Raw genomic sequence first — 27056 nt, forward strand, 5'->3', positions numbered from 1 at the left:
ATGGGGGGGCAGTGTGTGTATATGGGGGGGCAGTGTGTGTATATGGGGGGGGCAGTGTGTGTATATGGGGGGGCAGTGTGTGTATATGGGGGGGCAGTGGTGTGTATATGGGGGGGCAGTGTGTGTATATGGGGGGGCAGTGTGTGTATATGGGGGGGCAGTGTGTGTATATGGGGGAGGGGGGGGGGGCAGTGTGTGTATGGGCCTGCTTACCTGTACAATGTGATGTTTTTCTCCCTCCATCTTCATCAAGCAGCACTCTGGAGGCCAGGATCCTCTTCTCACTCTCCTCCATCCACGCTGTCAGTGTGCTCCGTGTGACAGGGAAGCAGGGGTTGTGATGTCACTTCCTGCCCCGCCTCCCATCCTCACACTGAGCACGAGCAGGGAGAGAGAGACCTGGCAGTGAGAGCAGGTATAATGCTGCCAGGTCTCTCACGGAGTGGAGTGGGGGGATTGATGGGTTGCAGGGGCCCTTGGAGTCATTATGGGCCCCTGCAACCTTCTTACAGCATTTTGCATAACTTACTTCTGTTGTGGAGATCTTTGATCTCCACAGCAGAAGCATGACTGTGCTCAGGGGCGTACCTAGAGCATTTGGCACCCGGGGCGGATCCTCCTTATGGCACCCCCCCCCCCCCCCCCCCCCCCCCCCCTCTCCCTTAAAATGTAAAAAAACACCCAATTTTTTTTTTACAATGAATGTAGCACTGAGCAGTGTTTGTGCATCTAAATGTAAATGTAAGCATGGGTTTTTGTATGGAAAATGTGTGAGTGAATGTAGGGGTGTGTAGTGTTGGCGTTTGAATGCAGGCATGCATTTGTGTGTAATGTTGGCAGTATAGGGCAGTGGTGTGGTTATATCAAAAACATGGTGATATTTTAAAGGTGCGTTTGTAGTGTTGTTTGAATGCAGTGGTGTGCTTTTGTGTAGTGTTGGCAAAATGCTAAGATGTATGCACATATACCCATACACAAATATATACACACAATCAGACAACACATTTGCATATAATTCATACTAGCCACCCAGATTTCCTGTTCTGCGCTGGCTGACACCTCTAAACTTTGATCTTTGTTTAGCAGATAACTCCTCTATTTGATATCCCTATGTGAGATTGCCATATTTAGATCTAAAGAGCACCCTAATTTAGCATATTTAAATATGGAAATCTCACATAAGAGCATACATTTAGGAAAATATCTACTAAACTGCTAAAAGATCAAAATGTAAAAGCCTTTTACTTAATTTTAATCTTTCAGTTGTTTAGTAGATAACTCCCGTATTTGTTATCCTTATGTGGGATTAACATATTTAAGGACACCAAATAAGGGAGCTATCTACTAAACACATACACATTTATATACACACAGACTTGTACATCTGTGGTTGTGTGTGTATATAAATACACACACAATCCCAGACATACACCTAATCACAGACACACAATCACAATAAACACACACTTAACGACAGAGATACACACAATCACAGACACACACAAAAATCACATTCTTACACACATTTAGTAATTAAGATGTCCACCCAGCTTCCCTACCTTGCTCTTGGATCTTCCCCATGGGGATTAACGGTTGCTGCTGGGCGCTCTTCCTGCACATCTCACTTGTGCTCCCAGTAGTGATGACGATGCCATCTTATCCCAGCTGCCGGTTCACTGCAGGGCGCGCACTAACCTCACTGCCTCCCAGAATATATCTGTCCTTGTCCCTTGTGTAAAAAAATGTGTTTGTGACAGCGTATGTATGTGCATTGTGTGTGACTGCATATGTAATTTGTGAATGTGAGCCTGTGTGTAATGTGTCTATGTGACAGTAGGGGAACAGTTGTATGTGCCTGGGTGGGTCGGAGTAGATTGGGGTCTGGGACTTCGTGTGTGATATTGCATGGGGGAATAGGGCAAGGAGGGTGAGGGTATAATGGCACGGAGGGTGGGGGATATAGGGCAGGGGGGTGGGGTTATAATGGCAGGGGATTATAGGGCAGGGGGGTATAGTAGTACCTTACCATTTAGGAGGGTGCAGGATCAGCAGGGTCTGTTTCACCATTTGGTGGCTGCTCTGGGGTTATAATGGCAGTGAGGTGGGGTATAGGGCAGGAGGGGTTGGAGTATAATGGCAGGGGGGTTATAATGGCAGTGAGGTGGGAGTATAGGGCAGGCGGTGTGGGGTAAAGGGGTGGGAGTATAATGGCGGGGGGGTATAGGGAGGGGGGTGTTATAATGGCAGGGAGGTGGGGGTATAGGGCAGGGGGATTATTATGGCAGGGGGGATTATAATGGCAGGGAGGGTGGGGGTATAATGGCCGTGTGGGGTATAGGGCAGGGAGGGTGGTGGTATAATGGCAGGGGGTATAGGGCAGGGGGGGGTGATATAATGTCAGGGGGGTATAGGGCAGGGAGGGTGGTGGTATAATGGCAGGGGGTATAGGGTAGGGGGGTGATATAATGGCAGGGGGGTATAGGGCAGGGAGGGTGGTGGTATAATGGCAGGGGGGTATAGGGCAGGGAGGGTGGTGGTATAATGGCAGGGGGTACAGGGCAGGGAGGGTGGTGGTTTAATGGCAGGGGGGTACAGGGCAGGGAGGGTGGCGGTATAATGGCAGGGGGTATAGGGCAGGGGGTGGTGGATATAATGGCAGGGGGGTATAGGGCAGGTGGGGTGATATAATGGCAGGGGGTATAGGGCAGTGGGGGTGATATAATGGCAGGGGGTACAGGGCAGGGAGGGGGGTTATAATGGCAGGGGGTGGTGATATAATGGCAGGGGGGTTCAGGGCAGGGAGGGGGGTTATAATGGCAGGGGGTGGTGATATAATGGCAGGGGGTACAGGGCAGGGAGGGGGTTATAATGGCAGGGGGGTGATTTAATGGCAGGGGGTATAGGGCAGGGGGGGTGATATAATGGCAGGGGGTGATTTAATGGCAGGGGGGTATAGGGCGGGGTGGTGGTGATATAATGGCAGGGGGTGATTTAATGGCAGGGGGTATAGGGCAGGGGGGGTGATATAATGGCAGGGGGTGGTGATATAATGGCAGGGGGGTGATATAATGGCAGGGGGGTACAGGGCAGGGAGGGGGGTGATATAATGGCAGGGGTGGTGATATAATGGCAGGGGGTACAGGGCAGGGAGGGGGGTTATAATGGCAGGGGGTGATTTAATGGCAGGGGGTATAGGGCGGGGTGGTGGTGATATAATGGCGGGGCGGGTGATTTAATGGCAGGGGGTATAGGGCAGGGGGGGGTGATATAATGGCAGGGGGTGGTGATATAATGGCAGGGGGGTGATTTAATGGCAGGGGGGTATAGGGCAGGGGTGGGGGTGATTTAATGGCAGGGGGGGTATAGGGCAGGGGTGGGGGTGATTTAATGGCAGGGGGGGTATAGGGCAGGGGTGGGGGTGATTTAATGGCAGGGGGGTTATAATGGCAATGGGGTATAGGGCAGGGGGGGTATAATAGTTACTTACCATTTAGAAGGGTGCAGGGGCAGCAGCTCCTTCCAGGCAGGCAGCAGGTGCAGGGGATCTGTACAGAGTGACCGCGGGGGAGCAACCTGGTTCTGCGCCCCCTGCTGGTACACTCCGAAATAGCCTCCCTGCAGCTCAGTGTGTGAGTCAGAACACAGGCTGGGAATCCCCTCCTTGTGCTCTGACTCACTGACTGAGCGCCGGTCTGCCGGAGCTGCGGGAGAGCAGGGGGTACAGAGCCTGGCACCCCCCTGCTGAGTGGCACCCGGGGCGAACCGCCCCCCCCCCCGCCCCCCTTAGTACGCCACTGACTGTGCTGCCGGCCCCCTGACTGACTCCGGCCCTCGGTCCATGACCGATCTGCCCGACCTGTCAGTCCGCCCCTGGAGGGAGCCACAGGGAGGGAGACACAGGGAGGGTGCCCATGGGGAGCAGACCGCTGGGGAGGGGAACCTCACCGCCAGGCTGCTGGGGAAGGAGGAGGCCACCGTCTGCAGCAGCAGTACCAGCCCAGAGGGCAGACAGGATGGCTGTAAAAACAGGATCCAGCATCCAGGGCCCCAGGCAGAAAATCCAGCAGGCCCAGCAACAGGAGGAGGCAGGAAACTTGTTGCTGGCCCGCTGTTCTATCAGATCTCTATACCTTGTCAGAATGCTATACCGGAAGTGACGCAGCCGCACCGGAAGTGACGAGGCCGCACCGGAATTGACGTTTCGGAGCTGGAGGAGGAGGAGCGCCTGCGCAGAAGAACAGGTAGGTGAAAATTTTCACACAGATCGGGAGCGAAGGCCACCTAATGCGCATGCGCGAAACCCACACTGCGCCTGCGCAAGTAGCTACAAGGGAGGGGGGATGGAGGGGATTTAACGTGCCAGTGCGCACGCGCGCCTAAGTACTCCCGTCGGGCACAGACAGCGGGATACAGCGCGCGTGCGCACCAGCGGGCAGGGAGATCGATTCAGCCGAACATTCATCCGATCTCCCTGCCCCACACTGCGCACGCGCCCACCAAGCCAGGACAGCCTCGGACACCGCGCATGCGCACTAAGGGGGTATAGAAATCTGATGGCCATATCTTCTTCTAAGAAATCTCCTACCCCCTGAGTGCGCATGCGCGGTGTCTGCACTGTATCCTGACATCTATCAGGTAAGCCTCGCTCACAACACTCTCAGCCATCAGGGGGGACTGTGCTGTATGGAGGGGGTGTATGTACAGTATTGGGGGGGGGTCTGTACAATGGTGGGGGGGTCTGTACAGTGTGGGGGGGGGTCTGTACAGTGTGGGGGGGGGTCTGGACAGTATGGGGGGGTCTGGACAGTATTGGGGGGGTCTGGACAGTATGGGGGGGGTCTGGACAGTATTGGGGGGGTCTGGACAGTATTGGGGGGGTTCTGTACTGTATGGGGGGGTCTGGACAGTATGGGGGGGGTCTGGACAGTATTGGGGGGATCTGGACAGTATTGGGGGGGTCTGGACAGTATGGGGGGTCTGGACAGTATGGGGGGGTCTGGACAGTATTGGGGGGGTTCTGTACTGTATGGGGGGTCTGGACAGTATGGGGGGGGGGGTCTGGACAGTATTGGGGGGATCTGGACAGTATTGGGGGGGTCTGGACAGTATGGGGGGTCTGGACAGTATGGGGGGGTCTGGACAGTATGGGGGGGGGTCTGGACAGTATTGGGGGGTCTGGACAGTATTGGGGGGTCTGGACAGTATTGGGGGGTCTGTACAGTATGGCGGGGTCTGGACAGTATTGGCGGGGTCTGTACAGTATGGGGGGGGACTGGACAGTATGGGGGGGGTCTGGACAGTATTGGGGGGGACTGTACAGTATGGGGGGGTTCTGGACAGTATTGGTGGGTCTGGACAGTATTGGGGGGGTTCTGTACTGTATGAGGGGGTCTGGACAGTATGAGGGGGGTCTGGACAGTATTGGGGGGTTCTGTACTGTATGGGGGGGGTCTGGACAGTATGGGGGGTCTGGACAGTATGGGGGGGGGGTCTGGACAGTATGGGGGGGGGTCTGGACAGTATTGGGGGGTCTGTACAGTATGGCGGGGTCTGGACAGTATTGGCGGGGTCTGTACAGTATGGGGGGGGACTGTACAGTATGGGGGGACTGTACAGTATGGGGGGGGTCTGGACAGTATGTGCAGTATTGGGCGGTCTGTGCTGTATATTGGGGCGGTCTGTGCTGTGTATTAGGGGGCTGTGCGTTAGATGTGGGAGGCAGTGTATTAGGGTGCTGTGTGTTAGATGTGGGGATGGGGGGATTGTGCGTTAGATGTGGGGGGTGGGCAGTATGTGGGGCCTGTGTGTTAGAGGTGTACAGCCCTGGTTTGACTACAAAATATTTAGTTTCAGAGATCTCGGACGCCATGGCCTGCTTCTTGCTACGAAAGCTCAGCCATCTAGTCACTCACCAGGGGTGGATGAGAAACTGCACCCCAGCCAGAGGGACTGCCCCACATCTGCAACCAAATCCGTCTGTCACTGAATTCTGTCATCTTTGTGCATTGTGTATGTTATAGTACTCCCAATTCTTATATTTAATACGGTGTGTCTCTCACAATCTTTGTGTCTGTCTGCTGTAAATATGTGGCACACAAGTCTGCATGCACTGTGTCTGTTTTGCCATTTTACTCTAACCATTATATTTTTGTGTGTGTCACAACTCTGACAAGCATGTTCTCCTATGGGGCACGAAGTACATAAAGAGGAATGAAGAAGTCCACCTTTGAGGCTCGCGTCCAGGGTGGATTATTGAAGTGCCATCTGACACGTGACGAGTTTCTCCTGTTTGCACGGCGACTTCAACACTGTGTACTGTGATCAGAGGTAGGCAACCTTAGACAGTTCAGATGCTGTGAATTACATCTTTGCCAGCATTATGGGAGGTGTAGTCCAAAACATCTGGAATACCGAATGTGTATGAATGAAAAGTATGGTGTGTGTGTGAATGGTCAGTAACAAGGGTTGAAGCCTTGACGTGGCGTTACTGCTCACATGTGTATTCATGTGCCAATTCAACCAATGTGAGTCACTGTAATACTGATAAGGTAACCAAAAGTACTGTGATTGTGGAGAATTAAACGCCTGTATCACCTACACACCGCTTACACTGTGACCTTATCTCCTAAACACGGCTTACACTGTGACCGTATCTGCTATAGACTGCTTACACTGTGAACGTATCCCATAAACACTGCTTACACTGTGACCCTATCGCCTAAACACTGCTTACACTGTGACCGTATCTCCTATACACTGCTTGCACTGTGACCGTATCACCTAAACACTGCTTACACTGTGACCGTATCACCGAAACACTGCTTACACTGTGACCGTATCTCCTATACACTGCTTACACTGTGACCGTATCTCCTATACACTGCTTACACTGTGACCGTATCTCCTATACATTGCTTACACTGTGACCGTATCTCCTATACACTGTTTATACTGTGACCCTATCGCCTAAACACTGCTTACACTGTGACTGTATCTCCTATACACTGCTTACACTGTGACCGTATCCCATAAACACTGCTTACACTGTGAATGTTATTTTTTCAAGTTAGTTTTAGTGTTTGCGGTTTCATATATTTGTTAACCACTGTCCTCAATCTTCTGTTCTGTGTTTTCTTACATTTGTGGGAAGAACAAGGTGATCCTCTCCATTTTACACTCCTTTACTGATGGTTCGACTTGCATTACATGTTATGCGTAGCGTTGCCATGGCAACCTGCAGCAACGCTCACACAGTTCGCGAGAAGAGAGGACCTGATGCTTCAGGAGGTGCAATATTACACTCCTGGGTCCCTTCTTCACAGGACACCGTATGCTGTGCCACCAAACAGGTAAGAGGCAGGGAGGAAAAAAAACCCCTAAATTAATAAAAATATTTAAAAAACTACTGTCCCCTTACAACCCTTATCCAATCCCGCTGCATTACATTCACTACACATAAAGACATTGCATCCACTACCCACACACACACACAGACACTGCATCCACTATACACAATGCATTCACTACACACACTGTATAACATAATGGATGTGCGCAAAGCTTTTTTGGGGAGGCTTGGCTTCTTGGGCTGGCCCTGCTCTCTCCCACCCACGCACAGCCAGTTGTCAGACCTTCCGGCATTCGCTAACCGTGGACTTCCGGGTTCTCGGAGCGCGGCCACTCCCCCTCCTATGACGCGGTCGTTCCCAGGATTCATAGGGAGACCGCGTCAACACCACAGTGCTGGATCAACTCGAAAGCTCCCGCGAACTTCAAACTGAATTATAATTACTTCTACTGTGTATCGGACCCGGACTGTTTAATCGTTTACCCTCCTTCTCCTCTCCTACGACCTCGGACTGTTTTTGGATATTCTCTTGCCTGCTGTAATCTCGATTCACTGTGGAATCTCATTCTCCAATTTGGATTATCGCTCCTTCATAAGTTAAGTAAACCAGATTGGCTCAAGCTGGATATATAACCTTCCTAATTCTCTGTGGTTCACTATCTGCTCCACCTAAACTCTTAACCTTGTTCCAACAACTACTAATTAATCATCTGCATCCTAATTTGGAACTTCTCTCTGGTTGTGCTAAATTTGCCTTATCTTAAAACAACTTCAACTCCGCTGCTGCTTATAACCTGCCAGGAATTAAAGAGACAGTTCAAATTGATTATCTTTTTTTATTTAAAGCAATAAACAATATCAGTTTCAGAAATCTGCAGTTGTTTCCATCTTGTCAACAATTGAGCATTACAGATTGATCCAGCCTAATTAATGGATACAGCAGATCTCACTTCTGAAATCACTAGATTAAACCAAAGAGTGGATACGCTTACTCAAGGCATGCAAGATCTACAGATCACCAATGAAAGAATCCTTACTTATGTAAGGGACTTGCAAACACATACTCCTCATACAGTTACACACTCGGCTAGTGACCCTGCTGTCTCCAACCCCGAAAAATTCTCTGGAGACAGGTCCCAATACCGAGAGTTTATCAATTCTTGCAAGTTGTTGATTGCATTAAAACCTCGATCATATCCCACTGAAAGATCTAAAGTTTGTTCTGTTATTTCATTTTTGAGAGGTGAACCCATGGCCTGGGCTCATTCCTTTCTTGAGAATGATGATCCCATATTGGATTCTCTGGATGAATTCTTTGAAGCCATGTCTCTTCTTTACGAAGACCCAAACAAACAAGCGACTGCAGATTTAACCATTAGAACACTGCAGCAAAGAAACAGGCCTGTCGAAGATTACATTGCTGAATTCAAACGATGGGCACCAGAAACTCAGTGGAATGACATAACTCTACGTAACCAGTTCCGTATTGGGTTATCTGAAGCTGTCAAGGATGAGCTCTCCAGAACTGAACTACCTACTACACTGAATACACTTATCCAGTTGTCAATCAGCATTGACAGAAGACTTAGGGAAAGAAAAGCTGAGAAATCACTCACTAGCTCCCTATGGAAAAAACCCTTCACCTCTTCAAAGGCACCGGAGAAACCTATAACTCCCGCTGAACCTATGGAAATAGGGGTTGTGAGAAGTCCTCTTACTCCAGAAGAGAGAACCAGAAGAAGACAAATGAACCTCTGCATGTACTGTGCCTCACAAGAACATGTGGTCCCAGACTGTCCCCTATTGAAACGTCCCCGCGGTGGTAAGCATGGTTCCACCACAATTGTTATGAGTGTGCTTCCCTCTAAACCAATCTCTCATTTCTCCTCTGTTTCTCTCATATTACAGTGGGACAAAGAAAGAATTACGACTGAGGCCATTATTGATTCCGGTGCTAATGGGGTGTTCCTGGACTCATCCTTTGTTACAAAAAATAAAATTCCTTGTGTTCAAAAACGTAATTCCGTCTCTGTCAGAGTTATTGATGGCTCCTTAATCTCCTCGGGGCCCATTCGCCTTGAAACTGTCCCTTTAAGAACTACTACTAATTATATCCATTCTGAATTTCTTGTTTTTGATGTTATAAATTCTCCTCTTTATCCAATAATATTAGGAATAGACTGGTTACGGACTCACAACCCACATATTACATGGGCTCCTTTCTCTCTCACGTTTAACTCTGCATATTGCCAGGGAACATGTCTACAACACATCCCCATTTTGCAAGTTACTGGGGAATCCACTATACCTTCCAGCTATTCGGAGTTCGCTGATGTGTTCAGTAAAAAGGAAGCAGAGACACTTCCTCCTCATCGACCCTATGATTGTCCGATTGACCTTGTTCCTGGTGCTCCTATCCCTTTTGGACACATTTATCCTCTCTCTGAATCAGAGTTAAAAACCCTCAAGGAATACCTGGATGAAAACCTCCGTAAGGGGTTCATTAGACCTTCCTGTTCACCAGCCGCTTCCAGCATGTTTTTTGTAAGAAACAAGGACCAGACTATACGGCCAATCATCGATTACAGGTCTTTAAATAAAATAACTATCAAGAATCGTTACCCTCTTCCCCTGATCAATGAGTTGATTGAAAGATTAAGAACAGCTACCATCTACACTAAACTTGACCTTCGTGGGGCATATAACCTTGTTAGAATCAAGGCCAATGATGAATGGAAAACGGCGTTCAGGACCCGATATGGTCTTTACGAATATCTTGTCATGCCCTTCGGGCTCTGTAACGCCCCTGCAACCTTTCAGCATTTCATTAACGATATCTTCCGAGATCTCCTAGACGTTTGTGTCATCATTTACTTAGATGATATTCTCATCTACTCCAACAACCTTGAAGAACACAGAAAACACGTGAGATGGGTATTATCCAGATTAAGAACACACAAATTATACGCAAAACCAGAAAAATGTATATTTGAAGTCAATGAAATCACCTTTTTGGGATACGTTATCTCCCCTCATTCAATAAGTATGGATACCTCCAAAATAGATTGCATTGTCAACTGGTCTACTCCTACTAATACTAAAGACTTACAACGTTTTCTGGGATTTGCCAACTTCTATAGGAAGTTCATTAAAAATTACTCCAATGTTGCTCATCCCCTCAACCTGCTCAATAGCAGTAAACGGTCCTTTGCTTGGAACGATAAGGCTCAAGCAGCCTTTGATGAATTAAAACGGAGATTCACAAGTGCTCCCATTCTCCAACTTCCTAATCCTGCTTTTCTCTACGTCATGGAAACAGATGCTTCTGACACAGCTATCGGGGCTGTCCTCTCTCAACACCAAACGCCTCAAGATCCTCTCCATCCAGTAGCTTTTTTTTCACGATCTATGTCTCCTGCTGAACGAAATTATCCTGTAGGAGAAAAAGAATTATTAAGTATTAAAGCTGCATTCGAAAACTGGCGTCACATACTTGAAGACACCCGCACTCCTGTAATTGTTTATACAGACCACAGGAACCTTGAATATCTTCATTCCAACAAAACACTCTCTGCCAGACAAGTACGCTGGAATCTTTTCTTTTCCCGTTTCAATTTTCAAATCATCTACAGACCTGGATCCAGAAACAAAAAGGCAGATGCCCTGTCCAGAATTCACCAAGATCTTCCTGTAAACGAAACTCAACCACCTAAAATCATAGGTATTATTTCGTCATTAATAGATGATATCAAACATCTTAAGGAAGAAGATCTTGAACTTCCCAAACAAAGCAATCTATCAAAAAAGGACGGTATCTACTACTTCAAAGACAGATTATACATTCCTCCCTTGCTTAGGAATAAAATACTCTCTTTGATTCATGATTCCCCTCTGGCTGGTCATCCTGGTACAAGGAAAACACTGGAGCTGTCTAAAAGATATTACTGGTGGCCTCGCCAGGACAGAACCATAGAATCTTATGTAAAAAACTGCCCAACCTGTCTGAGATCAAAATCTGACCATCATCCACCATTCGGTCAATTATTAAGCCTACCTGTTCCAGAAAGGCCTTGGCAGTCCATCTCAATTGACTTCTTGGTAGAACTCCCTCCTTCGCAACATCATACCACCATTCTGGTAGTGGTAGACCGTTTCACCAAGATGTCCCATTTTATTCCTTTGAAGAAATTACCCTCTTCATCTGAACTTGCAAAAATATTCATCAATAACATCGTGAAACTCCATGGTCTTCCTGAAGAAATCATATCAGACAGAGGAACACAGTTCACCTCCAAATTCTGGAATGAGATGTGTTCCTCCCTCAATATTCAACGTAAATTGTCTTCAGCCTATCATCCCCAAACCAACGGACAAACAGAGAGAGTTAATCAATGTGTTGAACAATACTTGCGGTGTTATTGCTCTCACTTACAAGATGATTGGATCACATGGTTACCAATGGCAGAGTTCTCATACAACAACTCGGTACACGCTAGTAGCAAAATGACTCCATTCTTCTCAAATTTTGGATTCCATCCCTCTTCATTTCCTGATCAAGGACTTCCTTCTTCTAATCCATATGTCTCCAACCATAACGCTTTCATGTCTGCCCTCTTCCTCAGGTTACGTGATAACCTTAAAAATGCATCATCTGCTCAGAAAAAGTTTTTCGATACTGGTAGACGACCTTCCCCTACTTACAAGGTTGGTGATCTAGTATGGCTCTCTTCAAAAAACATTGTCACCAACCGTCCCTCAAAGAAACTGAGTTCACTCTTCCTTGGCCCTTTTCGTATATTGTCGCTTATCAACGAAAACGTGGTCAGATTGAAACTTCCACCTACCATGAAACTACATCCAGTCTTCCATGTGTCATTGCTTAAACCACACCACTCCGACCCTTTCCTGAGGGATGTTCTTACCACTCCTGATCCCATTCTGGTACAAGGTGAAGAGGAATACGAGGTCCAGAGGATTCTAGATTCACGAATCCATCGTGGTTCCTTACAGTATCTTGTCCGGTGGAAGGGCTACGGAGTTGACGAAGATTCATGGGTGTCGTCCTCCGCGGTGCATGCTCGTCGACTTGTCAATGCGTACCATGCTCGCTACCCGTCCAGACCTCGTTGACAGCATCCGGTGGCTGCTTCTTATGAGGGGGGTTCTGTCAGACCTTCCGGCATTCGCTAACCGTGGACTTCCGGGTTCTCGGAGCGCGGCCACTCCCCCTCCTATGACGCGGTCGTTCCCAGGATTCATAGGGAGACCGCGTCAACACCACAGTGCTGGATCAACTCGAAAGCTCCCGCGAACTTCAAACTGAATTATAATTACTTCTACTGTGTATCGGACCCGGACTGTTTAATCGTTTACCCTCCTTCTCCTCTCCTACGACCTCGGACTGTTTTTGGATATTCTCTTGCCTGCTGTAATCTCGATTCACTGTGGAATCTCATTCTCCAATTTGGATTATCGCTCCTTCATAAGTTAAGTAAATCAGATTGGCTCAAGCTGGATATATAACCTTCCTAATTCTCTGTGGTTCACTATCTGCTCCACCTAAACTCTTAACCTTGTTCCAACAACTACTAATTAATCATCTGCATCCTAATTTGGAACTTCTCTCTGGTTGTGCTAAATTTGCCTTATCTTAAAACAACTTCAACTCCGCTGCTGCTTATAACCTGCCAGGAATTAAAGAGACAGTTCAAATTGATTATCTTTTTTTATTTAAAGCAATAAACAATATCAGTTTCAGAAATCTGCAGTTGTTTCCATCTTGTCAACAATTGAGCATTACACCAGTGTGTGTCTCTCCCACCCACGCACAGCCAGTGTGTGTCTCTCCCACCCACGCACAGCCAGTGTGTGTCTCTCCCACCCACGCACAGCCAGTGTGTGTCTCTCCCACCCACGCACAGCCAGTGTGTGTCTCTCCCACCCACGCACAGCCAGTGTGTGTCTCTCCCACCCACGCACAGCCAGTGTGTGTCTCTCCCACCCACGCACAGCCAGTGTGTGTCTCTCCCACCCACGCACAGCCAGTGTGTGTCTCTCCCACCCACGCACAGCCAGTGTGTGTCTCTCCCACCCACGCACAGCCAGTGTGTGTCTCTCCCACCCACGCACAGCCAGTGTGTGTCTCTCCCACCCACGCACAGCCAGTGTGTGTCTCTCCCACCCACGCACAGCCAGTGTGTGTCTCTCCCACCCACGCACAGCCAGTGTGTCTCTCTCCCACCCACGCACAGCCAGTGTGTCTCTCTCCCACCCACGCACAGCCAGTGTGTCTGTCCCACCCACGCACAGCCATTTTCTCTCCCACCCACGCACAGCCAGTGTGTGTCTCTCCCACCCACGCACAGCCAGTGTGTCTCTCTCCCACCCACGCACAGCCAGTGTGTGTCTCTCCCACCCACGCACAGCCAGTGTGTCTGTCCCACCCACGCACAGCCAGTGTGTCTGTCCCACCCACGCACAGCCATTTTCTCTCTCTCCCACCCACGCACAGCCATTTTCTCTCTCTCCCACCCACGCACAGCCAGTGTGTGTCTCTCCCACCCACGCACAGCCAGTGTGTGTCTCTCCCACCCACGCACAGCCAGCGTGTGTCTCTCCCACCCACGCACAGCCATTTTCTCTCTCTCCCACCCACGCACAGCCATTTTCTCTCTCTCCCACCCACGCACAGCCAGCGTGTGTCTCTCCCACCCACGCACAGCCAGCGTGTGTCTCTCCCACCCACGCACAGCCAGCGTGTGTCTCTTCCACCCACGCACAGCCAGCGTGTGTCTCTCCCACCCACGCACAGCCAGCGTGTGTCTCTCCCACCCACGCACAGCCAGTGTGTGTCTCTCCCACCCACGCACAGCCAGTGTGTGTCTCTCCCACCCACGCACAGCCAGTGTGTGTCTCTCCCACCCACGCACAGCCAGTGTGTGTCTCTCCCACCCACGCACAGCCAGTGTGTGTCTCTCCCACCCACGCACAGCCAGTGTGTGTCTCTCCCACCCACGCACAGCCAGTGTGTGTCTCTCCCACCCACGCACAGCCAGTGTGTGTCTCTCCCACCCACGCACAGCCAGTGTGTGTCTCTCCCACCCACGCACAGCCAGTGTGTGTCTCTCCCACCCACGCACAGCCAGTGTGTGTCTCTCCCACCCACGCACAGCCAGTGTGTCTCTCTCCCACCCACGCACAGCCAGTGTGTCTCTCTCCCACCCACGCACAGCCAGTGTGTCTCTGTCCCACCCACGCACAGCCATTTTCTCTCTCTCCCACCCACGCACAGCCAGTGTGTGTCTCTCCCACCCACGCACAGCCAGTGTGTTTCTCTCCCACCCACGCACAGCCAGCGTGTGTCTCTCCCACCCACGCACAGCCATTTTCTCTCTCTCCCACCCACGCGCAGCCATTTTCTCTCTCTCCCACCCACGCACAGCCAGCGTGTGTCTCTCCCACCCACGCACAGCCAGCGTGTGTCTCTCCCACCCACGCACAGCCAGCGTGTGTCTCTCCCACCCACGCACAGCCAGCGTGTGTCTCTCCCACCCACGCACAGCCAGCGTGTGTCTCTCCCACCCACGCACAGCCAGCGTGTGTCTCTCCCACCCACGCACAGCCAGCGTGTCTTGCTCTCTCCCACCCACGCACAGCCAGTGTGTCTCTCTCTGTCCCACCCACGCACAGCCAGCGTGTCTCGCTCTCCCACCCACTCACAGCCAGCGTGTCTTGCTCTCTCCCACCCACGCACAGCCAGTGTGTCTCTCTCTGTCCCACCCACGCACAGCCAGCGTGTCTCGCTCTCTCTCCCACGCACAGCCAGCGTGTCTCGCTCTCTCTCCCACGCACAGCCAGCGTGTCTCTCCCCCACCCACGCACAGCCTGTGTGTGTGTGTGTGTCGCTCTCTCTGCCAGCCACGCACAGCCGGTGTGTGTGTGTGTCGCTCTCTCTCCCCTACCCACGCACAGCCAGCGTGTCTCTCTCCCAGCCACGCACAGCCAGTGTGTGTCTGTCCCACGCATTCCCCTCCTGCCAATCATTTCATGTAGCGTGGCCAAGGCACCGCAGTAGAGAATCTTCTGTATCCTCTACCCAGTCTAACCGGAAGTGCTCCCAGACAGAATAGTGGATACAGAGATTCTCCACCACAGTTCACTCGACCACGCTACAAGTAGGTAAGCTGGCACTGCAGAAGGAGGAAGACAGCAAAAAGAGCGGACGGACAAAGAGACACATAGGGGACTGAGGGTGGACAAAAAGACACAGAGTGGGGCAGGGGTGGCAGAGATACACAGGGGGCAAAGTGACACACAAAGAGGCTTTGGGTGGCAAAGACACAAACAGAGGGTTTGGCGGGGACAAAGAGACAAGGAGGAGCAACCTTAGAGGGACTTAGCTAAACAAAGAGGCACACAGAAGAGTTGGGGGGGGATATAAAGGCACACAGAGCTGGAGGAACAAAGAGATACACAGGGGGGCAAATAGACACATGGAAGGACAAAGGGAGCTGCGGGGGGGGGGCAAAGAGACACAGTGGGGCTTTGGGGGGACAAAGACACGCAGGGGCAAAGAGACAAACTTGGGGGAACAGACACACAGAGGGGCTAAGGGGAGCAAAGAGGCACACAGAAGGGGGGGGACACAGAAGGGACACAGAAGGGCTTAGACACAGAAGGGCTTAGAGAGAAAAAGACACAAATACAGGAGCTTGGAGGATAAAAAGACACACAGAGAGGCAAAGAGACACAGGGCTAAGAGGGACAGAGAGACACACAAAGCTGGCGATTTTTGTTTTTTGGGGGTGGTGCAAGTATCTGGTCTTGTCTAGGGTGGAAAATAGTCTAGCACCAGCCCTGCCTCAGTGTGAGTGTCACCCACAGACCACATCACTGTTTTATTCAGGGGCACTTATGCCCCGAGTAAGGGACCTAGCAACTTGATCTTCTAAGCTTGTTATCAAACTCTGTTAACAAATAAATTGTATAATTTTAACTCTATATTTATGAAAAATATCCCTCATTACAAAAAAAAAATGTTTACCCTAATCTAATGTCGACTCATCATTGAGTGTTGTATTTCATGTATTTGTGTATATGTCTTTACCACCCACCTATCGTATGTGTGAGCGCCTATTCCTTGCGGACTGCCTGGGAGTGTGTGTTGCTACTCCCATCTGCAGGTCAATCCACTTTGTGCAAAGTGCATGTGCTCAATGTATCACCAAAACTGTCCAATACAATTCTCTCAGGGGGACTCAAAATAGGAGTATACCTCCCTTGAGAAGCTCAATAATCACACTTTTTTTTTTAAAGTAAGTATTTTAAAAATGAAATGAATGTTTTTTACTACTGCATGTTGAAACTTGATGAAAACATTTTTAACATAATTAGTTCGATTTTCTGTAATATACCGTATTTATCGGCGTATAACACGCCCCGGCGTATAACACGCACCTCATTTTAAGAAGGAAATTTCCCCCCCTCCCATAGTGTTCCCCCCCATTCCATAGTATTCCCCCCCCCCCATAGTATTTTCCACCCCCTCCCATAGTGTCCCCCCCCCTTCCATAGTGTCCCCCCCTCCCCTTGTCCCATAGTGCACTTTCCCTCCCCTTGTCCCATAATTACTTACCTGTCTTGAAGCGTGGTCCGGCTTCATAGCGCGCACCGTGGTACAGGAACTTAAATTTCAGGTTCCGGTTTCCGGCGGGACTGAAAGGAAGTGGGCACACTGAGTGAGCACTTCCTTTCAGTCCCGCTGGAAACCGGAACCTGAAATTGAAGTTCCAGTACCGCGGTGCGCGCTGAACACCGGCCCACGCTTCAAGACAGGTAAGTAAACCTTCACATTCGCTCCATAAGACGCACAGACATTTCCCCTCACTTTTGAGGGGAAAAAAGTGCGTCTTATGGAGCGAAAAATATGTATATTGGCGTATAACATGCACACATCATTTGCCCCCTATTTTCAGGGAGAAAAACTGCGTGTTATACGCCAATAAATACGGTAAATATATATTTTTAATTTAACTTTTATTATTTATATCAGTGTTCATTCATTCGGGAGTTATCCTTTTAATATGTTTATGGGAATAGAATAGAATAAAGCAACAACTGTACATGTTTCACAATGTTAAACTTTATTCCTGTTTACTTTTAATAAAAAAGAAATTTAAATTAAAATCTGTTTTTTTCTTTTAACTATATGCCTATGCTGTTTTTCTTCTCATGTGGGAAACCATGTTAGCCTCTATAGCGGGCCGAGGGTAACCCGACTGGTTACATCAGCTAATGCAGAATGAAGAGACCCATTTTCCCCTAGTAACTGGACGACACACTGTTCCAGGGGTACAACAACCACTTTATTTGGCCACACAAATGCTCCCCCTGGATGCCGTTCGTCTATACAAACGGCGGCCACCCAGGGAAGCACTCATTAATTACTTCCCTTGCGGTTTCACACTTATGTTGCCAACGTTCTAATTGATTGGTGTGAGCATGCCAGGGAGCATTGGAATCCGCAAATGCTCCTCCTGGATGACGTTCGTCTAATGAACGGGCTGTCTCCCAGGGTCGGCACGCGCCGAGGTGGTTTTGACACCTTGTAACGCGGTTTGAACGTTCTACAACAACATTCTAAATGGGGTTTCGTGGTGGTCCCCGTTAAGGAGGTGAACGGAACCCGTTCATATGGCGCTCCCGAAAGGGGAGCAGGCAAAGCATATGAATACAGGGCAAAACATGAGAATAGCACATAGCAATTCACGGACAGGAACAGTCTCCCACAACCAAACAATAACTTTTTAGTCACATGGGTATATTAATCTAATAGATTAAATCAAGACTCAACAAATCCCAGGCGCCAGATCACCATGGCGATTAGGAATTTTCTCTTGGCGCTTGGGTATTTGTCAGTGCGTTCAGGGGGCTGAGGGAGAATGGAGGCGGCGTCGAAGAAGCTGTGATCTTGTTGCTCTGCTGTGATGCCGGAAGGCGGCCAGCGAAGAGGCAGAGCAACCCCACACTGGACCCGAAGGGGAAAGGAACGTAGGGAGGCTGGGTGCCATTAAATTAAAAAACTAATAATTTGTGAGTGCGAGAGAATGTGTGTGTGCCAGTATTATTATTATTAGTATTTATAAATCCCCAACAAATTCCGCAGCACAGTACGATAGGTGTGTGTTTGTCAGTGAGTGTCAAATTAGTGAGTGTGTGTGTCTGTCAGTGAGTATGACTGGCGCCCTCACCTTTTTTCCCACGCTGTGTTGGCTCGCAGTGGCTGGCCCTGCCTCAATGGTTAATTATTCTTGATGATCTGAACCAGTCCATTGCTTCCCATAGGATAGCATTAGGAGACTACTTCGCATGCGTGGCAAAAATGCCTCACTGCGCCAATCACCATCTACTCATAGAGATGCATTTTCTCTCAAAAGGCAGTGTTTACATTGAAAACCCTGCAGGGTTCAAGATCTATCATTCTCAACTAGAACGTGGCGAAAAACCTTCAAAGACTTACTACCGACCCTGAGACAGAAAAATATCAATTATAGATGGGGCTTCCCTTCAACACTAAGGGTGTTCTGGAATGGGAAAGCTGAAAACTTTGACTCTAAAGAATCATTGAACAGCTGGATGGAACTAACAAAGATCAAATAATAATTGAACAATTTTTTTTTTTTTTTTTTTTTAAAGATTACGACTCACACAGTATGCCGTACCTATAGTTTAATAGTCAAGGAGCAAGGTTTATAAAACATAAGAGGGTGAAGAAGATAAAAGCACGTAAAATAGTACATGCACAAAAGCACTAGTAAATGGCCTTGACAGGGCTTAAAGGTTAAAAATAAAATGGTAATGGAAGAAATAGACAATAAGTAGTAGAAAAATAGTTTTTTTTTTTTGTTTTTTTTTGACTCATATAGAATGAGGTACATATTGTTTAAAGATAAGGAGTAAGGTTTAGAAAACATAAGAGGGTGAAGAAGATTAAAGCACGTAAAATAGTACAAAGCACAAAAGCACTAGTAAAAGGCCTGGACAGGGCTTAATGGATAAAAATAAAAGGTTAATTGGAAGAAATAGATAATATGTAGTAGAAAAAGAGTTGTGTGTTTTTTTTTTTTGTTTTTTTTCATACAGTATGCTGTATTTATAGTTTAAAGATAAGGAGTATGATTTACAAAACATAAGAGGGTGAAGAAGATAAAAGCACGTAAAATAGTATAAAGCACAAAAGCACTAGTAAAAGGCCTTAACAGGGCTTAATGGTTAAAAATAAAACGTTAACGGAAGAAATGGATAACATGTAGTAACCATAAAAACAAACAAAACACATTGGTGTGAAGAAGATAAAAAGAATCTAATTATTAGGAACCATAAAATACCGGTAAATAACCCTGAAGGGGCACAACTGTTAATTAATAAAAAGACCAGCACGAAATAGAATTATGCAATAGAATTAGGCTTTGGGGTAATTTTTTTTTTTTTTTTTTTTCCTTTTTTCTCTTTCCTCTAAGACATTTTTGGTTAAAAGGTGCATTACTCACAAAAGCGATAAAGAGACACAAATAGGTTTCGGGATAATTAAAGAAAAAGAAAAAAAAGAGGGGAAGGGAGAGTAAGCAGAATTTAAGATAGAAGAGGTAACAAAACGCAGGATATTATAGATATGATGCTGTAGGATTAGATAGAAAATATGTATTTTTTTCCCTCTCTCTTCTCTCTGTAAGAATATAAGTTAACTCACTCAGGTATATAAGAATATAAGTTAACTCACTCAGGTATATAACTAAATATGATATTTCTCACTTAAGGGCATTCTCTTTTTGCTCCCAGCCATGTGTCCGAGGTTGAGACACAATAACCGATAAGGTGAAAATTCTAAATTCACCTATCGAAAAAATGGCTCTACCCTTTCCGACGGGGGAGAGGCCATTCTTTCCTATCTGGTGTACAACTAGAAAGGATGGGTATGAATGTTTTAGTGTTTGTCCTGTTTTTTTGTTAGTGTTGAACATGCCGTCTGGGATGATGGGAGACTTTTGTGGGGAATATGGTTAAAATGATATCAGTTAACACTCAGGGCCTGAACTCTCCTTCTAAAAAAGCATTAGTATATGATTTTTTGGTCAACCAAAAGATAGATGTTGTTTTTTTGCAAGAGACGCACTGGAGGCTGAGGGATAATGTAAAATGGGGGGGGGATAGATTTCCATACGTGTTCCAGGCTTCGCTTAGCGACAGCAACAAAAGGGGGGTTGCTATAATTGTGGCAAATACAGTGAAATTCGAATTAATCTACCAATACGTGGATAGGGAAGGAAGATTTTTAATTATAATTTGTAAACTAAACGAAATTAAATATACTCTAGTCAACATCTACCTGCCAAATGCTTTTCCTGTGGTTACACTGAGAAGGATTTTGGAACAGGCAGAAACGATCAAGACAGGAGTATTTTTGATGGCAGGGGATTTCAACTGTGTGTTGGATCCGGTTTTAGACAAGAAATTTAGCCTCAATACTCAAGTGAACAGAGCTATAGTTAAAATGGCAAAAAAATCTTAGAAATATAAAGAACGAGTTTGATTGTTTTGACCTTTGGAGATCTTCATATCCAGAGAAACTAGAATACACTTTTTTTTCTAGAGTCCATTACTCATATTCGCGCATTGATATGGTTTGGGGGGATATAAACGCACTAGAAAATTTAGTGAAAAGTGATATCTGGAACAACACATGGTCGGACCATAGTATTAACATATGGACTATGAAAGATCAGTGGAAAAATAGTACGACATGGAGAATTAATGATTATATACTCACTAAGGAAAAAAACCAAGAGGCTCTTAGATTTCAGATAGAAAGATTCTTTTTAGATAATCAACCCGACGAAACTTCACATTCTAACAACTGGTGTACCTTTAAAGCCACAATAAGAGGCAGTTTAATAAGTATAGAATCGTACCTTAGAAAGTCTAAAAGAGAAGAATTAGCTCCCCTATTAGATAAATTAGAGAAAAAATCTAAAGAGAACAAACAAACACCCTCAAGAGAGAACTCGGAGGCGATTGTTGAGATCAAAAATCAAATTAATCAAATCAGAATTGAGAAAAATATAAAGATAATGGGGAAACTGAAGCTGAAAGAATACAGCACAGGTAACAGAGCAGATAAACTGTTAACTAAGAAGCTGAGAGGAAAAATCGCCTCCAATAAAATAACTAGAATAAAGAGGAACGAAGAGGAATATATCTCCCCCAAATCCATAGGCCAATGCTTTAACTCATATTACAGTGAATTATATTCTCTAGTAACTCAGGATAAGGAGATAGACAATTATTTAGATGGTATTAATACTCCAGTAATATTAGAGAATCAAAAAATAAGTCTTAATAACAGCACAAGAGGTGGAAGAGGCCATCAAAAAAATGGACAACAATAAAACCCCAGGCCCAGACGGATTTTCAAACTTATTTTATAAAACTTTCGGAGATTTACTTATAAAACACCTAGCAGATTTATTCAATAATATTGTCGATAAGGGACAATTCCCAAAGGAGATGCTGAGGGCAAATATATTACCCATTCCGAAACAGAATAAAGACCCGGGAGAGGTGGAAAACTATAGGCCAATTTCCCTTATAAATACTGACGTGAAAATTTTTTCTGCAATTATAGCAAACAGAATAAAACCGACCTTAGACAACATTATCGACCCTGACCAAATAGGATTTGTTCCGGGAAGAATTTCTTCGGATAATACAAGATGTATAACAGATATTATAGATCTAGCTAATAGAACAGTAACACCTATGACAATTCTAACTGTCGACGCAGAAAAAGCGTTCGACAGGGTCGACTGGGAATTCATGAGTAAATCCTTGCTGAAATTCGGCTACCAGGGCTGGATACATAGAGCCATAATGTCCCTGTATTCTGGTCCTTCGGCTAGGACAGTAGGCCCTAATATATGTGCGGACTGGTTTAATCTCCATAACGGGACAAGACAGGGATGCCCGCTCTCCCCAATCTTGTATATAATAACTATGGAGATTTTGGCGATAAATATAAGATCAAACAATCTAATAAGGGGTATTACCACGAAAGAAAGAGAGCTGAAATTAAAACTATATGCAGACGATTTGATACTCACCCTAACTAAGCCAGTTACATCTATCACTGCTTTTATGAAAACTGTTAAGAGATTTAGCGAAGTTTCGAACTATAAATTAAATGAAAATAAATCCAAAATTCTAGATATTAACCTAGATACAGCAAGCAGTAACCATATAAAGGACAAATATAACTTTAATTGGGTTAATACCAGCACTCCATATTTAGGGATATTGCTGACAAAGAAAGCCTCAGACCTAGCGCAGGTTAATTTTCTAAGTTGTTTTAGAAATATGATGAATGCATTGAATAAATGGAAAAAAATTGAAATTACATGGTGGGGAAGAATGAACCTTATAAAAGCCTACCTCTTACCCAAATGGGCCTACATGTTTCGAATGATCCCCTTAAAAATCCCCAGACCATGGCTGGACATGATTCAAAACAAAATTAATAATTTTATCTGGAAGAACAAGAGACCGAGAATTAACAAAACTCTACTGGCTCAAAAAACTAAAGAGGGAGGCGTGGGCTTTCCAAGTATTATTGATATTTATTTAGCAAACAAATTCTTTCATATATATAGAACTCAATTGAATAGTGTAAAAAGGGAAGGATGGTATATCCTAGAAAGTGAGAGCTGCCAAGTAAAGGAATTGAGCGCTATTCTTTGGTATAGGTATACAGACCCGAAATTACGGGCTATTAGGCAATCTAACTTGTGTATAGAGTCAATATTAGAATTCTGGAAAGAAATAAAAAGAAAAGCTAATATGGAGAATAAAATCACAAACAATCTTAAAGTAGAACTACTCCCATATTATATTAACGACTTAAGTATAAAAAGTTGGATCCAAAAAGGGATAACTCAAATAGAAAATTTGTATAACAACGAAAAAATGAAAACCTTCCCACAATTAATGCAAGAATTTCAACTGTCAAATAAGGAACTATTTACATTTTTGAGAGTGAAAAACTATTTAACCCAAAACATTATAAGACACCCCCAAGAAGGAACCAAATTGATCTGCTCACTTTTAAACTATAAACAAATAGAGAAAGTTTCCTCCAAGGCAATGAATGCTATACTGAAACTAGAGGCTCCTCAGGTTATCATCGCAAAACAAAAGTGGGAGAAAGATTTAAACATAATAATAAACAAAGAACAGTGGTGTGCAATACTACCCCACGCGTGTGAAACTATACATTGTCTGAATTTATTAGAAACTCTGTTTAAAGTCATTAACAGATGGTATCTCGTGCCCACAAGAATAGCCAGCATGTACAGTTCAAGCTCACCGATATGTTGGAGATGCAAAAGGGACTTGGGTACCTTCTTGCATATATGGTGGGAATGTGAGATCGTAGGCAAGTTGTGGCAGGAATTATTTAATTATTTAGAGAACCTTTTATGCGTGTCCATTCCAAAGCTACCTGAGAACGCCTTACTCCACCTTAATATTGATTCACTAAAGCAAAAAGAAAAGGCAATTTATATTCACTTTATGATAGCGGCCAAATTAAGTATAGCACGTAACTGGAAGAACTCTTCTCCAATTTCCTTGGTCAGGGTGATTTCCCAAGTCAGGTTTCAACTTGGAATGGAAGGTCAGTTGGACAGGGTTCAAGGAAGAGATCCAAAGAAGGTATATAATGCCTTCTGGTTGAAGAAAATTGAAGGAGAGGGTTAGGCGGAACTTGAGTGTACAAGTATGCATGAATTAACCTATTCTCGAGAGTTCTTTAAGGAATTGGCTATCCCAGTAATCCCGTCGGCATGGGAAACGATATGTTGTTCGCTGGGTATTATGCTGTAACTGTAAGAGGAGTTTTAGTGCACCGGAGGTTACTCCATAGGTTCAAACTAAAACTAAAATTACTCCCTGAGATCGACTAAGTTATTACCAGGGTTAATCTCAGCGAACAACGTATCGTATGGTATTGTAATGTACTGTATTGTTTTGTATTGTATTGTAATGTATTGTGTTATATTTTTTTTTAAATTATTTATTATAATGCTACCTGTTTTGTTGATACGATGTGATAAAACAATAAAAAATTTATAAAAAAAAAAAAAAGAAAACCCTGCAGGGACAGGCTATAGACACCAGAATCACGATATTAAGTGTTGGAACATGTCCTGTCCTTGATAATCAGCAGAATTACCTGCCATGGTCTTATAGTTCTAACAAAACTGTACTACGACCTCAAGTATTTGGAGACACTCTTGATAGACCATACAATCTGATTCAGAACATTTCCAAAATGTATTAAACAGAACACTGCTTATAAATCTTATGCAATAAGGGGGGGTCTAGTGGGAGTATCATTAATTATCAATCAAATATTGACTATTAACTAACAGCATAAAATATGCAACAAATTGATTCTAAGTTTATCTAGGGGGCATTACAAGGCAGGGTGTGTCGGTTTCGGTGATACTTCAATTTTGATAGTTATGGCTCGCTTCAGGTATGATGTGGACCTTTACCGACAAAAGGTCACTCCGGGTCATTCTAAGCTTAGCGTGTCTTTATGCAATCTATAGCTGTATACAGAGTAGACCCTTCTGTTCCCAAATGACTTATAAATACTGTTTTCCTTAACCATTCTAGATGATAACTTGACTTATCACTAAAATAATTCAGTGTCTGAAGACCCAAAAGGCACTGTAAAAATATTGTAATAAATGAAACAATGACTCAAATAAATATAAGATAAAAGTGTATTGGATGAATGTAACAGAATGCAAAAATAGTCAGTAAATAATTAATCTTACCAAATATATTAGTGATTACAGCATATGTCCTTGTGTATGATGCTCTGTGTGCAAGTGAGAATGGAATAATGAAGTAATGTATGCCTGAGTGAATGAATGTTAAAGAATGACAACGTCCTATCCTTTCTCCTTCATTTAAATAGCCATTTTGTCCTCCATAAAGCAGCCCCCACCTGTGTGATTTTCCTAAAAAGGTTTTCTAACTTGTTACATGATGTACTGTATTGCATATCTAAGTTTGGAATATTCTCTAGAAGGCTCTTGCCTGTAATTAGCTTACGAGTTTTGTATACATTTGACTGACAGCACATGTGTTTGTTCTAATTTAATTTTACCTTTTAGCTGTTAACCTTGTGGGATGTCATTGAAATGTTAACTTTTTCAAATCTAAGCAAAAGGGCCTGCAATATTTCATACACCTATTTTATACAGCTAAATGTACATTCATATTAGAGATATATATTGCAAACTACACATTAAATAATGATCAATACTCCACAGGGTGTTCTTAGAATAGGAGGGTGTAGCGATAGGGTCTTACTAGAAGAGGGGGAACAAAGATGGTCATGTGCCATACTACGTATGTGACGTCCTTTCAATGTACATGTTGTTACTCTTATGATTCAGCTGAACAGAAATTAACCACTTCATTAAGCTGTAATGGTTCTGGGGCCTACAGTGTCCCTTTAAGAATTATATTTTTGTTGTTGAAAATATAGCTTTGTTAGTTTTAGAAAAAACAACAACCTGACTCCTAACTAACCGCGGATTAAGTCCACATAGTAGCAGGTGTGGTTTGTGAAATAGGAGCCCAGGCATAAGATGCTGCCTTCAAAGTATTGTGTAGTGGACATGTACAAAGGTGATGTGAACTAGCACAGCTGTATATTGTCCTAAAAGCAAGGTAGAATATCCATGGTAGAATATATGGTCAATAACTGCATTTTTCTCCTGCTAGATGTTTAAAGACCACACAGTTTAAGGTGGAATGGCACAGTGAGTCCAGGGTAGATGGAAGAATATTGAATAAATAAAATGAAAAGAAATAATTAACAATTTTTCTATGATATTTCTAGCCTTTCAAATCATGGCAAGCAGATGTGAGTAGTAAACACAGTACCATATACCAATTCCGCTACAAAGTGTCAGATAAAATAAACCAGTTTTCTTTATTTTTCACAATCTTCGGCTAACATGTCCTTATCAAAATGTATAAAAATACCCATAAAAAAAAAAAAAAACACAAGTCACTACAGCCAACTGACAACAAGCTACCACATCCCTTGCAAAATAAGCAACAAAATAGCCTACACCAGCCTATAATGGCAAACCAATGCAAAAGAAGATTTTTTTTTTTTTTAAATATGTAAAAACGTATTTAATCTGTAAAACATATGGTTGACTAGGAAAAAGTTAATACTTGAGTAGGAGATGCCATTCTACAAATTTTTTAAAGACAGCCAGGAGTTTCTGCAGCTCAGATGAAGATTGATTGTGAGTAAATAGAAAGACCACACAGGTGTAAAGTTAAAGGGCAATGTGTCAGGATTTTTATAGGTGGTGCTAAAAGAAATGGTGCCCAATAGTGGCACAATCTTAGTGTGCTCCAATTTCCAGCATGAAGTCATGACAAAAGTAGGGATTGCTCTGGTGCTATTTGCCTAGAATTCCTCTAATAATCTCCATCAAACTGTGCGTGGCAGAGTCTCAATTTCAGAAGCCAAATGTGCTGTGTGAAGTATAAAACCAGTGCAATGGATTTTATAAATATAACAGCCAAAGCACCTCACTTTCCTGACACTTGCGGCTGCCGC

The sequence above is a fragment of the Pelobates fuscus genome, chromosome 2 (genome assembly GCF_036172605.1).
Source record: "Pelobates fuscus isolate aPelFus1 chromosome 2, aPelFus1.pri, whole genome shotgun sequence".
In the NCBI taxonomy this organism is placed as follows: domain Eukaryota; kingdom Metazoa; phylum Chordata; class Amphibia; order Anura; family Pelobatidae; genus Pelobates; species Pelobates fuscus.